General features: G+C 52.0%; 1 protein-coding gene across 3 annotated transcripts in view; it reads left to right on the plus strand.

The window, feature by feature from the left end:
• Positions 1–12,043, plus strand: part of tmem178a (transmembrane protein 178a) — a 67,473-nt gene that overhangs the window by 29,158 nt on the left and 26,272 nt on the right. The gene's annotated exons all lie outside the window — the stretch shown is intronic.

Consider the following 12,043-nt stretch of genomic DNA (forward strand, 5'->3'; position numbering starts at 1 on the left):
CTGGATTGTTCAGTTTGTCATCCTTTCCTTGATCAATCATTAAAGCACAAATGTTATCATGCAAAAAAAAAGACTGTTCTTAGAGCGCAGTCGGGGTGGGGGTGGGCTGGTATGGGTGGTGGATAGATTTTATTTGTAAAGGGCAGATACCCCACCTTGTTTTGCTAATTTGTTCAGTTGTTTTCTTAATTAGTACTATGCTTTTTGTTGTTTTCTTTTTGTAGTGGTTTGTAAAAATTATTGAAAATTTTTGAATAAAAACAAATTAAAAAAAAAAGTTTAGTTAGAGGTTCCCCTTTTTGTGTAAAGAAATTGAAGTGTATGATCGAATGTTATAGTGCCCCCTTAGAATTTTTATAGATATGTGTTGTATTAGGGAAAACTTGGGTAAATGTTTCGACCCATAGGACAGAGTAGGATAGAACCTGTCCTTGATTGAGGGTACCCGGCATATGTAACAGGAGAACAGGAGAAGATTCAGTAGTGTGATCCTTCACGCTTTGCGTTGAGGATCAAGAGGATGGTCTGTAGCCATCTGGGATGGCCACTTACAATAAGAAACATGGACGGTCGCAAAGCATAAAGGGAAATGTGGACAATGTAGGATTCAGGCAGGCTCAGAACCTGAATGTATATTTGTGAGCGAAGAATCCAGACAGCAGGCATTTCGGCGCCACTCCCTTTACTCAGGAAGCGAAAACAACAGGGTCAATGACCGCTTAGAACACGCCCAGCCATCAAGGCACCCGCCCATTTATTGGCTCAAATCGAATACAGTGATCAAGAACTACCCAATTAATGGGGTCCAAACCGAAGGACCGCCCAAAAGAGCGCAAAACTCCCCAAGGATAAAGAGAGAGACTGCCATGCGTTCAACCTCTCTTGGACCTGGCGCTCCGGCAACGTCCACCTCCAAGTGCAGCGCCACCAGAAGCAAGTTCAAGTTCAACGCCCGCTACCAGACGGATGAGCCCAGCTGAGCAGCAGTTACTTCTCCAGACCCAGTAGATCCAGAATCGAACAACGGCCACTGTTCCTCTGACCTAAGCCGGGTGCCTGAAGTTAAGTAGAGGTTGTCATAGTTGATAGGTGTAGTTTAACTAGTAGTGTTTATGTTGCATGATAATTGTATGTGTAAATAAAGTACCATTGATCTTGAACTAACTAACTGGTGTTTGGCTCTTTGATCGATATCCGGTTGAACCTTGTGGTGGTATCATTTGATACCTGCCGACTCTGAGCAATATAATATCGATATATAAAGAACGAAGGACAAACTTATTGATTGCCATATTTATAGCTGGTAAAAAAGGCAACACTGTACGTTTCCCTTTACGTCTGCCAATTTTAACTGACTGTCATGTTTCATGGCCATTTTCTGAAGTTCAAACTCTCTCTCTTTATCTTTTTCCCTGATCTGTATATCCCTTTCTCTTTCTTTTTGGTCTGCTAGGGCTATTCTTTCTTTTCTTTTTTCTTCTCTCTCCTTTTCTTTTTCCTCTCTATCTCTTTCTCTTTCTTTTTCCGCTCTCTCCCTTTCTTTTTCGTCTCTTTCATATTCAAGCTGCTTTAATTCTTTCTCATGTTCCATTTGTTTAATTTGTAACTGAATTTTTGCCAATTCCAATGAGTCAAACTGTATCTCAGGCAACTTTAAATGCTTAGCCACCGCCATAATTACCTCGTCTTTTCGCATTTTGTCAGGTAATGGTAACTGCAATGTTTTTGCCAAATCTAACAGTCTGTTTTTAGTCCGTTAGGTACTGCGTGTGACCGTCTCCACCCCCAAAAACTTCAGAGCCTCTGAAAGAGCCATTGTCCACAACACACTCCCCACTTAAACTAGAATACCACACCTGAAAAGCAACCACAATATGCTCACCCCTCACTGTCTTTAAGTTCACCAAGCCAATCCAATAGATAGACTTTTAACCCCCTCGAGCTCCCAATTTGTTATGGGCCAGGGTTTAGAGAACCCCAAAGTGTATAATGGACTTCACCTGACCCACAACTTTTAAAAGATTGTGGTATGGGGAACACATGGCCCACTCTACAGGTGTGGTACAGCAGAAATGGAAAAGTATTTTTTAAAGCAAAACAATGTTTATTCTATGAACTCAAGGAAACCTTTTTAAAACATACAGTGAACATCTTAGCAACCATTAATTCAAATACAACTCCCAAATAATACAACACTAAGTAATCCTTAAGCTGCCTTTTTAACATCCATAAGACCTAAAAAAGAACTTTTAACAGATGCACATCAGGTTAAAGTCACTACTGAGAGCAGTTATAAGCTTTAAATCACCAAAGGATCGATTTACAGTTTTTAGATTACAGAGAGAGAGACTAATACCCCTTCTGGCTGTGACTGTAGCTATCCAGCTCTGAAAACGAAACTAAAACACACCCTGCAGCAAACAGCCTAAAACGAAAGTAAAAAGCTGACAGACAGCCCAGTTCCACCCACACTCTGACATCACTGATAAACACCCATTTCTTAAAGGTACATTTCTTAAACACCCATTTCTTAAAGGTACTCTCACATGACAGTAGAGAAAAATGGTAGCGATGATTTTGCAAGATACAAGTAGATAAAAGATAAATTGCTGGAAGTGTGTGCTTGGTGGCTCTGGGAAGTGGAGAGTGAGTTAATAATATCAGGATGGTGATGGTGGGTTTTGGGAGAGTTGGCCATGGCATACGGGTGTCTTGGTGGGTTTTAGTGATTCATGAGGTCGGAAAGGAAGGAGTAGTTGCAGAATGCAGGAACTTTATATGGTGGTAGGGAGCACTGGAAAGATGATACCAGATTCTGGTAGAAGTGGAAAAGTGTGTTGGGTTGCATTGATTGGGTCCTGTGGCATGGGAGGATTAGCTGAGGGTCCTGGGGAATGGGAGGATTAGATGAGGGTCCTGGGGAATGGGAGGATTAGCTGAGGGTCCTGGGACATGGGAGGATTAGCTGAGGGTCCTGGGGCATGGGAGGATTAGATGAGAGTCCTGGGGAATGGGAGGATTAGGTGAGAGTCCTGGGGCATGGGAGGATTAGCTGAGCGTCCTGGGGAATGGGAAGATTAGGTGAGTGTCCTGGGGAATGGGAGGATCAGGTGAGAGTCCTGGGACATGGGAGGATTAGCTGAGGGTCCTGGGACATGGGAGGATTAGCTGAGGGTCCTGGGGCATGGGAGGATTAGCTGAGGGTCCTGGGGCATGGGAGGATTAGATGAGGGTCCTGGGGAATGGGAGGATTAGCTGAGGGTCCTGGGGCATGGGAGGATTAGATGAGGGTCCTGGGGAATGGGAGGATTAGGTGAGGGTCCTGGGGCATGGGAGGATTAGATGAGGGTCCTGGGGAATGGGAGGATTAGCTGAGAGTCCTGGGACATGGGAGGATTAGCTGAGGGTCCTGGGGAATGGGAGGATCAGGTAAGTGTCCTGGGGAATGGGAGGATCAGGTAAGTGTCCTGGGGCATGGGAGGATTTGGTGAGTGTCCTGGGGAATGGGAGGATTAGGTGAGTGTCCTGGGGAATGGGAGGATTAGGTGAGTGTCCTGGGGAATGGGAGGATTAGGTGAGAGTCCTGGGGAATGGGAGGATTAGGTGAGAGTCCTGGGGCATGGGAGGATTAGCTGAGCGTCCTGGGGAATGGGAGGATTAGGTGAATGTCCTGGGGAATGGGAGGATTAGGTGAGGGTCCTGGGGAATGGGAGGATTAGGTGAGAGTCCTGGGACATGGGAGGGAGGATTAGCTGAGGGTCCTGGGGCATGGGAGGATTAGCTGAGGGTCCTGGGGCATGGGAGGATTAGGTGAGTGTCCTGGGGAATGGGAGGATTAGGTGAGAGTTCTGGGACATGGGTGGATTAGCTGAGGGTCCTGGGGCATGGGAAGATTAGCTGAGCGTCCTGGGGAATGGGAGTAATTAGGTGAGCGTCCTGGGCATTGGAGGATTAGAAGGGAGTTGGACACACACGCCCTGCTGGAGCTGCTCATTACTGGTTGGCCTCGCTTTCTTCTGTTGGCCTGGAACAGATAATTTTTTTTTTTAACAAACAATTTTATTGAGGTATTTTTTGGCATTGTAAACCGTTACAGATTACAGAAATATGCAAACATCAACGGAAAACCAACACTTCAACCAAACCATAATGCACAGACCCGCTCCTCTCCCATAGACACTATCCGCCTATGTATCCCTCCTACTCTACTCTAAACCCCCCCCCCCCCCCCCATATTTATCCCTCCTACTCTATTCTAATCCCCCCACCCCCTGCTGACGTTCACTCTCCCTCGAAGAGGTTGATGAAAGGTTGCCACCTTCGGGCGAATCCCAGTACAGATTCCCTCAAGGCGAACTTGATTTTTTTCCATACCCAGAAAACTTGACATGTCCGAAAGCCACAGTTCGGTCTTTGGGGGTTTTGAGTCCCTCCATGCCAGCAGTATTCGCCGCCGGGCTATTAGGGAAGCAAAGGCCAGAACATTGGCCTCTTTCTCCCCCTGGACTCCCGGGTCTTCCGAGACTATTCTGCCCTGGATGCCTATTGGCGGGAGGCGTGGGAAGCATGGGACCTGTCTGCGTACAAAGTCCCGCACCTGTAAGTACCTAAAGTCATTTCCCTTTTCCTGCCCAGCTTTCTCCTCCAACTCCCTCAAACTCGCAAAGTTCCCCTCCAGGAACATATCGCCCACCCTCCTCACCCCCGCCCGCCGCCATGTTCGAAACTCTCCATCCATGTTCCCGGGGTCGAATCGATGGTTATCACAAATTGGAGCCCAGACCGACGCACCCACCTCCCCTGCATGCTTTCTCCACTGGCCCCAAATCCGCAGGGCCGCCCCCACTACCGGGCTGGTGGAATACCTGGCCGGCGCAAGCGGTAGGGGAGCCGTGACCAGGGCTGCCAAACTGGTGCCCCTGCACGAAGCCGCCTCCACCCGCTCCGAGATAGACCCCGTACCCACCAACCACTTCCTTATCATGGCTATGTTAGCCGCCCAGTAGTAGTTGATCAGATTCAGCAATGCCAGTCCCCCCTCGCTGCGGCTCCTTTCAAGCATCGCCTTTCTCACCCGTGGGGATTTTCCCGCCCAGACAAAGCTCATGATGATTTTGCCGGTCCTTTTGAAGAAGGACCGTGGGATAAAGATCGGGAAGCACTGGAAGATGAACAGGAATCTAGGGAGGATTGTCATCTTAGACCTCTGCACCCTCCCCGCAAGTGACAGCGGGAGTGCATCCCATCTCCGAAACTCCCTCTTTATTTGTTCCACCACTCGAGTCAAATGTATCTTTAAAAAAAAAATTTTTTAAATAATTTTTATTAAAGGTTTTCATAAAATATCAATAACAAAATGAGAAAGAAAAAAGAACCCAACAGGGTTAAGTACAAAACACAATCTAAAAAAGCAACCCCCCAACCCCTCCCCCCTGTACATAAATAATAAATTAACATTAACACCCCGACTTAACACAACAGGTGTATACACCCCCTCAGACCCTCCAGTGTAAATAACATAAACAAAAATAAAGTAACCCCCCCCACCCCCCCCCCCCCCCCGAGCTGCTGCTGCCATTGACCAATGTCTATCGTTCTGCCAGAAAGTCTAAGAACGGTTGCCACCGCCTAAAGAACCCTTGTACCGCCCCTCTCAAGGCGAATTTCACCCTCTCCAATTTAATGAACTCTGACATATCGCTGATCCAGGATTCCACGCTTGGGGGCCTCGTATCTTTCCACTGAAGGAGAATCCTTCGCCGGGCTACCAGGGACACAAAGGCCAGAATTACGGCCTCTTTCGCCTCCTGCACTCCCAGCTCCTCTGCCACCCCAAATATTGCGAGCCCCCAGCCCGGTCTGAGCCTGGATCCTACCACCCTTGACACCGTCCTCGCTACGCCCTTCCAAAATTCCTCCAGCGCTGGGCATGCCCAGAACATATGGGTGTGATTTGCTGGGCTCACTGAGCACCTAACACACCCGTCCTCACCCCCAAAGAACCTGCTCATACTTGTCCCGGTCATGTGTGCCCTGTGCAGCACCTTAAACTGTATGAGGCTGAGCCTCGCGCACAAAGAGGAAGAATTCACCCTCCCTAGGGCATCTGCCCACGTCCCCTCTTCGATCTCCTCTCCCAACTCCTCCTCCCACTTACCTTTCAACTCCACCACCGAGGCCTCCTCCTCCTCCTGCATCACCTGGTAAGTTTCCGAGATCTTCCCCACTCCCACCCACCCCCCCGAGAGCACCCTGTCCTGTACTGTGTGTGGCAGTAGCCGCGGGAATTCCACCACCTGCCGTCTGGCAAACGCCCTTACCTGTAAGTACCTGAAGGTGTTCCCCGGGGGGGAACCTGTACTTCTCCTCCAACTCACCCAAGCTCGCGAACTTCCCGTCCACAAACAGGTCCCCCAACTTTCGTATCCCTGCCCTGTGCCACCCCGAAAACCCTCCACCTGTTCTTCCAGGGGCGAACCGGTGGTTCCCCCGTAATGGGGTCCACGCCGAGGCCCCAACTTCCCCCCTATGCCGCCTCCACTGCCCCCAAATTTTGAGGACCGCCACCACCACCGGGCTTGTGGTATACCTCCTTGGAGGGAGCAGCAGCGGCGCCGTTGCCAGCGCCCCCAGACCCGTACCCACACAGGACGCCGTCTCCAGCCTCTTCCATGCAGCCCCCTCCCCCTCCATCACCCACTTGTGCACCATTGTCGCATTGGCGGCCCAATAGTACCCACAGAGGTTGGGCAGCGCCAGCCCCCCACTATCTCTACTCCGCTCCAGGAACACCCTTCTCACCCTCGGAGTCCCTCGCACCCACACAAACCCCATTATATTCCTGTTAACCCGCCTGAAAAAAGCCTTTGGGATAAACACGGGGAGGCACTGGAACAGGAACAAAAACCTTGAGAGCACCGTCATCTTAACTGACTGCACCCTACCCGCCAAGGACAGCGGCAACGCGTCCCACCTCTTGAACTCTTCCTCCATTTGCTCCACCAGCCTTGTAAAGTTAAGCCTATGCAGGGCCCCCCAGCTCCTGGCCACCTGGACCCCCAAATATCTGAAGCTCCTCTCCTCCCTTTTTAGTGGGAGCTCGCCAATCCCCCTCTCCTGGTCCCCTAGCTGAACTACGAACAGCTCGCTCTTCCCCATATTGAGCTTGTACCCCGAAAAGTCCCCGAATTCCCTAAGGATCCTCATTACCTCTGGCATTCCTCCCACCGGGTCCGCCACATACAGCAGCAGGTTGTCCGCATAAAGCGACACCCTATGCTCCTCCCCACCCCGCACCAACCCCCTCCAGTTCCTCGACTCTCTCAGTGCCATAGCCAGGGGTTCAATCGCCAGTGTGAAGAGGAGGGGGGACAGGGGACACCCCTGTCTCGTCCCTCGGTGCAACCGAAAGTACTCGGACCTCCTCCTATTTGTGGCCACACTCGCCATCGGGACCTCCTACAACAGCCTAACCCACCTGACAAACCCCGAAGCTGATGCGCCAGCATCCGGCTTGCCTTTTCCCCATACTCGTAGACCGCCCCCTGGGCCTTCCTCCACTGCACCTCCGCCTTCCTGGTGGTCACCAGGTCGAATTCGGCCTGGAGGCTGCGCCTCTTCCTCAACAATCCTTCCTCGGGCTTTTCCACATACCTCCTGTCTACCCTCACCATCTCCCCCACCAGCCACTCCCTCTACCCCCCCGCTCCCTTCACTCCTTGTGGGCCCTAATGGAGATCATCTCTCCCCTCACCACCGCCTTCAGTGCCTCCCATACCGTCCCCACTTGGACCTCCCCGTTGTCGTTGGGTCTCCAAGTACCTCTCTATACTTCCTCGGACCCGCTCGCTCACCTCCTCGTCCGCCAACAGCCCCACCTCCAAGTGCCACAGCGGGCGCTGGTCCCTCTCCTCCCCCATCTCCAAGTCCACCCAATGCGGGGCGTGGTCCGAAATGGCTATTGCCGAATACTCGGTATCCTCTACTCTTGCTATCAGCGCCATACTCAAAATGAAAAAGTCGATTCGAGAATAAGCCTTATGGACATGTGAGAAGAATGAAAATTCCCGAGCCCCCGGCCTTGCAAATCTCCAAGGGTCCACCCCTCCCATTTGGTCCATAAATCCCCTCAACACTCTAGCCGCCGCCGGTTTCCTACCCGTCCTAGACCTGGAGCGATCCAGTGCCGGATCCAACACCGTGTTAAAGTCTCCCCCCATTATCAGGCCCCCCACTTCCAAGTCTGGGATCCGACCCAACATACGCCGCATAAAACCTGCATCGTTCCAGTTCGGAGCATACACATTGACCAGTACCACCCTCTCTCCCTGCAACTTACCACTTACCATTATGTACCTACCGCCATTATCTGCCACAATGCTCAACGCCTCGAATGACACCTTCTTTCCCACCAAGATCGCCACCCCTCGATTTTTGGCATCTAGCCCCGAGTGAAACACCTGACCTACCCACCCTTTCCTCAGCCTTACCTGGTCTGCCACCTTCAGGTGTGTCTCCTGAAGCATAAACATCCGCCTTGAGCCCCTTCAGGTGCGCGAACACGCGGGCCCGCTTAACCGGCCCATTCAGTCCCCTTACATTCCAGGTTATCAGCCGGATCAGGGGGCTACCCGCCCCCCCTCCCCCGCCGACTAGCCATGACCCCGCCTCGGCCAGCCACGCGCCCGCACCCCACACCCGGCCCGTTCCCCACAGCGACATACCCCCGTCTCGAACCCCCCCCCCCCACTCGCTCCAGCTCCTCCTTGACCTTAGCAGCAGCAACTCGATCCCCCCCCCCGGGCTAGGACCCAACCTAGCTGGTTTACTCCCCCCATTGCACTTCCGCAAGTCAGCTAACTCCTGCTGACCCCGGCCACTCCCGCCTCCCCTTCGCCTCCTCCCATTGTGTGGCACACCCTCCTCTCCCGCTCCCCATCCACAGGCTCTCCCCCTCCCCCCTCCGTTCTAAGCGCGGGAAACAATCCTCGCTTCCCTGCCCCGGCCCCGCCCCCCCAGTCTTCGGCGCGGGAAAAAAGCCCGCGCTCTCCACCTACCAGGCCCCGCCACCAACCAAAACAGTGCCCAACCCGCCCCATCCACCCTCCCCAACCCGAAAGAGAAAAGCACAGAGAAAAAGAAACCCAAAACAATGCAAAGGGCACCCCCCACCTCCCCGAACCAAAAATAGGCATAACATATCCACCGCAGTCCCCAATCGCCCATCCCGACCCTCAGTCTGTGTCCAGCTTCTCGGCCTGAACAAAGGCCCACGCCTCCTCCGGAGACTCAAAATAATGGTGCCGGTCCTTGTAGGTAACCCACAGTCGCGCCGGCTGCAACATGCCAAACTTCACCCCGTTCCTGTGTAGCACCGCCTTCACTCGATTGTACCCGGCCCTCCTCTTCGCCACCTCCGCACTCCAGTCCTGATATATCCGAACCTCCGCGTTCTCCCACCTGCTGCTCCTCTCCTTCTTGGCCCACCTGAGCACACACTCCCGATCGACGAACCGATGGAACCGCACCAGCACCACCCGCGGAGGCTCGTTAGCCTTTGGCCTCCTTGCCAACACTCTATGGGCCCCTTCCAGCTCCAGGGGTCCCTGGAAGGACCCCGCTCCCATCAGCGAGTTCAACATGGTGACCACATAGGCCCCCACATCCGGTCCCCCCAGTCCCTCCAGGAGGCCCAAAATCCGCATATTCTTCTGCCTCGACCAATTCGCTATCTCCTCGAACCGCTCCTGCCATTTCTTGTGGAGCACCTCGTGCGCCTCCACCTTTACCGCCAGGCCTAAGATCTTGTCCTCATTGTCAGAGATCTTTTGTCGAGCCTCTCGGATCGCCACCCCCTGGGCCGTCTGTGTCTCCAGCAGCTTATCAATAGAAGCCTTCATCGGCTCTAGCAGGTCCGTTTTAATCTCTCTGAGGCAGCGCTGGATACCCTCCTGTTGCTCCTCCGCCCACTGCCTCCACGCTGCCTGGTCTCCGCCCGCCGCCATTTTGTCCTTCTTCCCTCCCTTCTTCTGGTCCACCACCACCTTTTTTGTCGCCCCGCTCCTAGTTAAAGCCATATACTGACGGGGAGCTATTATTAACTCTTTCCCACACCGGGAAACGTCGAAAAAGTGCCGTTGGGGGCCCTGAAAAGAGCCCAAAAGTCAGTTTTTGCGGGAGCCGCCAAATGTGCGACTTAGCTCCGCATAGCCGCAACCGGAAGTCTCGAGAGGGAATCCTGTTGGCAGTGTTCTCTTCACAAATCTGCCCCCAAAAGTCTGTGGAAACTCCTGAACAAGGTCTGAGAGTCCGTTCCAGACGGGAGCTGCCGAATGCGCGACCTACTCCTCCATGGCCGCCAACAGAAGCCTCGTCCCTGCTTCTTCAGTGGCCTTGGTAGATCTTTTCACAGTTGTTCCCTCTGCTGCTAGAATTCACCTTTAATAAAGGCCCTCAAGTCAGCTTGCAGCTTTAAGCTTGCCCTTCCCCCGCCTGCATGCTGCAAGAGGCTCTGTTTATCCTGCAGTTACCGCCAAATCTTTTACTGTTTCTGCCGGGTCTGGTAACCAAGAGACATACCATTCCTGGGGGACACTGTCGGGGGAATGTTGCAGTCTTCTTCCCACACCGGGAAATGTCAAACAAATGCCGTGGGGGCCCTGTAAAGAGCCCAAAAGTCCGTTCCAAGCGGGAGCTACCGAACATGCGACCTAGCTCTGCATAGCCGCACCCGGATGTCTCAAATTTAACTTATGTAACCTGCCCCAGTCTCATGCCACCTGTATCCCCAAGTACCGGAAACTTTCCCCAACCAGCCTAAATGGCAGCTCCTTCAGTCTAGTCTCCTGGCCCCTTGCCTGCACTACAAACATCTCACTCTTGGCCATATTTAGTCTGTACCCTGAGAACTGACCAAACTTCCTCAATGTTTCCAATATATTTTCCATCCCGGCCAGTGTGTCCGACACGTACAGGAGCAGGTCATCTGCATAGAGAGAGACCCTGTGCTCCACCACCCCCCCCCCCCCCCCCCCCGCCCCTAGTCATTCCCTTCCACCCCTTTGCAGCTCTCAGCGCAATCGCCAACGGTTCTATGGCCAGTGCGAACAGCAACGGGGAGAGTGGGCATCCCTGTCTGGTCCCGTGATGCAGTCTGAAGTAATCTGACATCATCCTGTTCGTCCTTACGCTAGCTTTTGGGGCCTGGTACAATAGTCTGACCCAATTAACCAGTCCCTCCCCGAACCCAAACCGTCCGAGTACCTCCCACAAATAGTCCCACTCCACCCGGTCAAAGGCCTTCTCAACGTCCATTGTCACCACTACCTCCACCTCCTTGCCCGTCGGGGGCATCATAATCACATTAAGCAATCTTCTCAAGTTGGCTGTCAGCTGCCTGCCTTTCACAAACCCTGTTGGTCGTCCCCAATCACCTCCGGTACGCAGTCGTCAATTCTAATCGCCAGGACCTTGGCCAGGAGCTTGGCGTCCACATTGATGAGGGAGATTGGCCTGTATGACCCGCAGGATTCCAGGTCCTTGTCCCGCTTTAATATCAGCGAGCTGGAGCAGATAATTTGATTGGTCAGGATGACCACAAGGGTAGTGCCACTGTCTGTCCAATGTAACTTGTGTGTTTGTGATGCTGAAGTTCGGCGTTTTAACTCAGTTTACACATTATATTAGAAAATAAACAATAAGCAGTGACCAAGGTAGTACAGGGCCCAAAACAATCAAAAAACACTCTCAAACTATGTTTTAATCTCACCATTTTACCAACAACTACACAAAAAGGGTTAAAGTACACATGCATATAGCATACAAGTTTGAGTATTGAGATCACAGGTCTACTGATAGTGTCTATTGCTTGTATTTAATTTACTAATCAGAAATACAATGATCCATATCTGTTTTTTCAATTAACTGCATGTTTATGGCTTGCGGCTAACATGTTTACAAAAATACATACATGGAATTCTGATATTTTCAGTCAAAATCTTTAATGATAGGGTGTTATTTTGTGAGTTAAACATTATACACTATG

This window comes from Scyliorhinus torazame, chromosome 1, assembly GCF_047496885.1.
Source record: "Scyliorhinus torazame isolate Kashiwa2021f chromosome 1, sScyTor2.1, whole genome shotgun sequence".
NCBI classification, from domain to species: domain Eukaryota; kingdom Metazoa; phylum Chordata; class Chondrichthyes; order Carcharhiniformes; family Scyliorhinidae; genus Scyliorhinus; species Scyliorhinus torazame.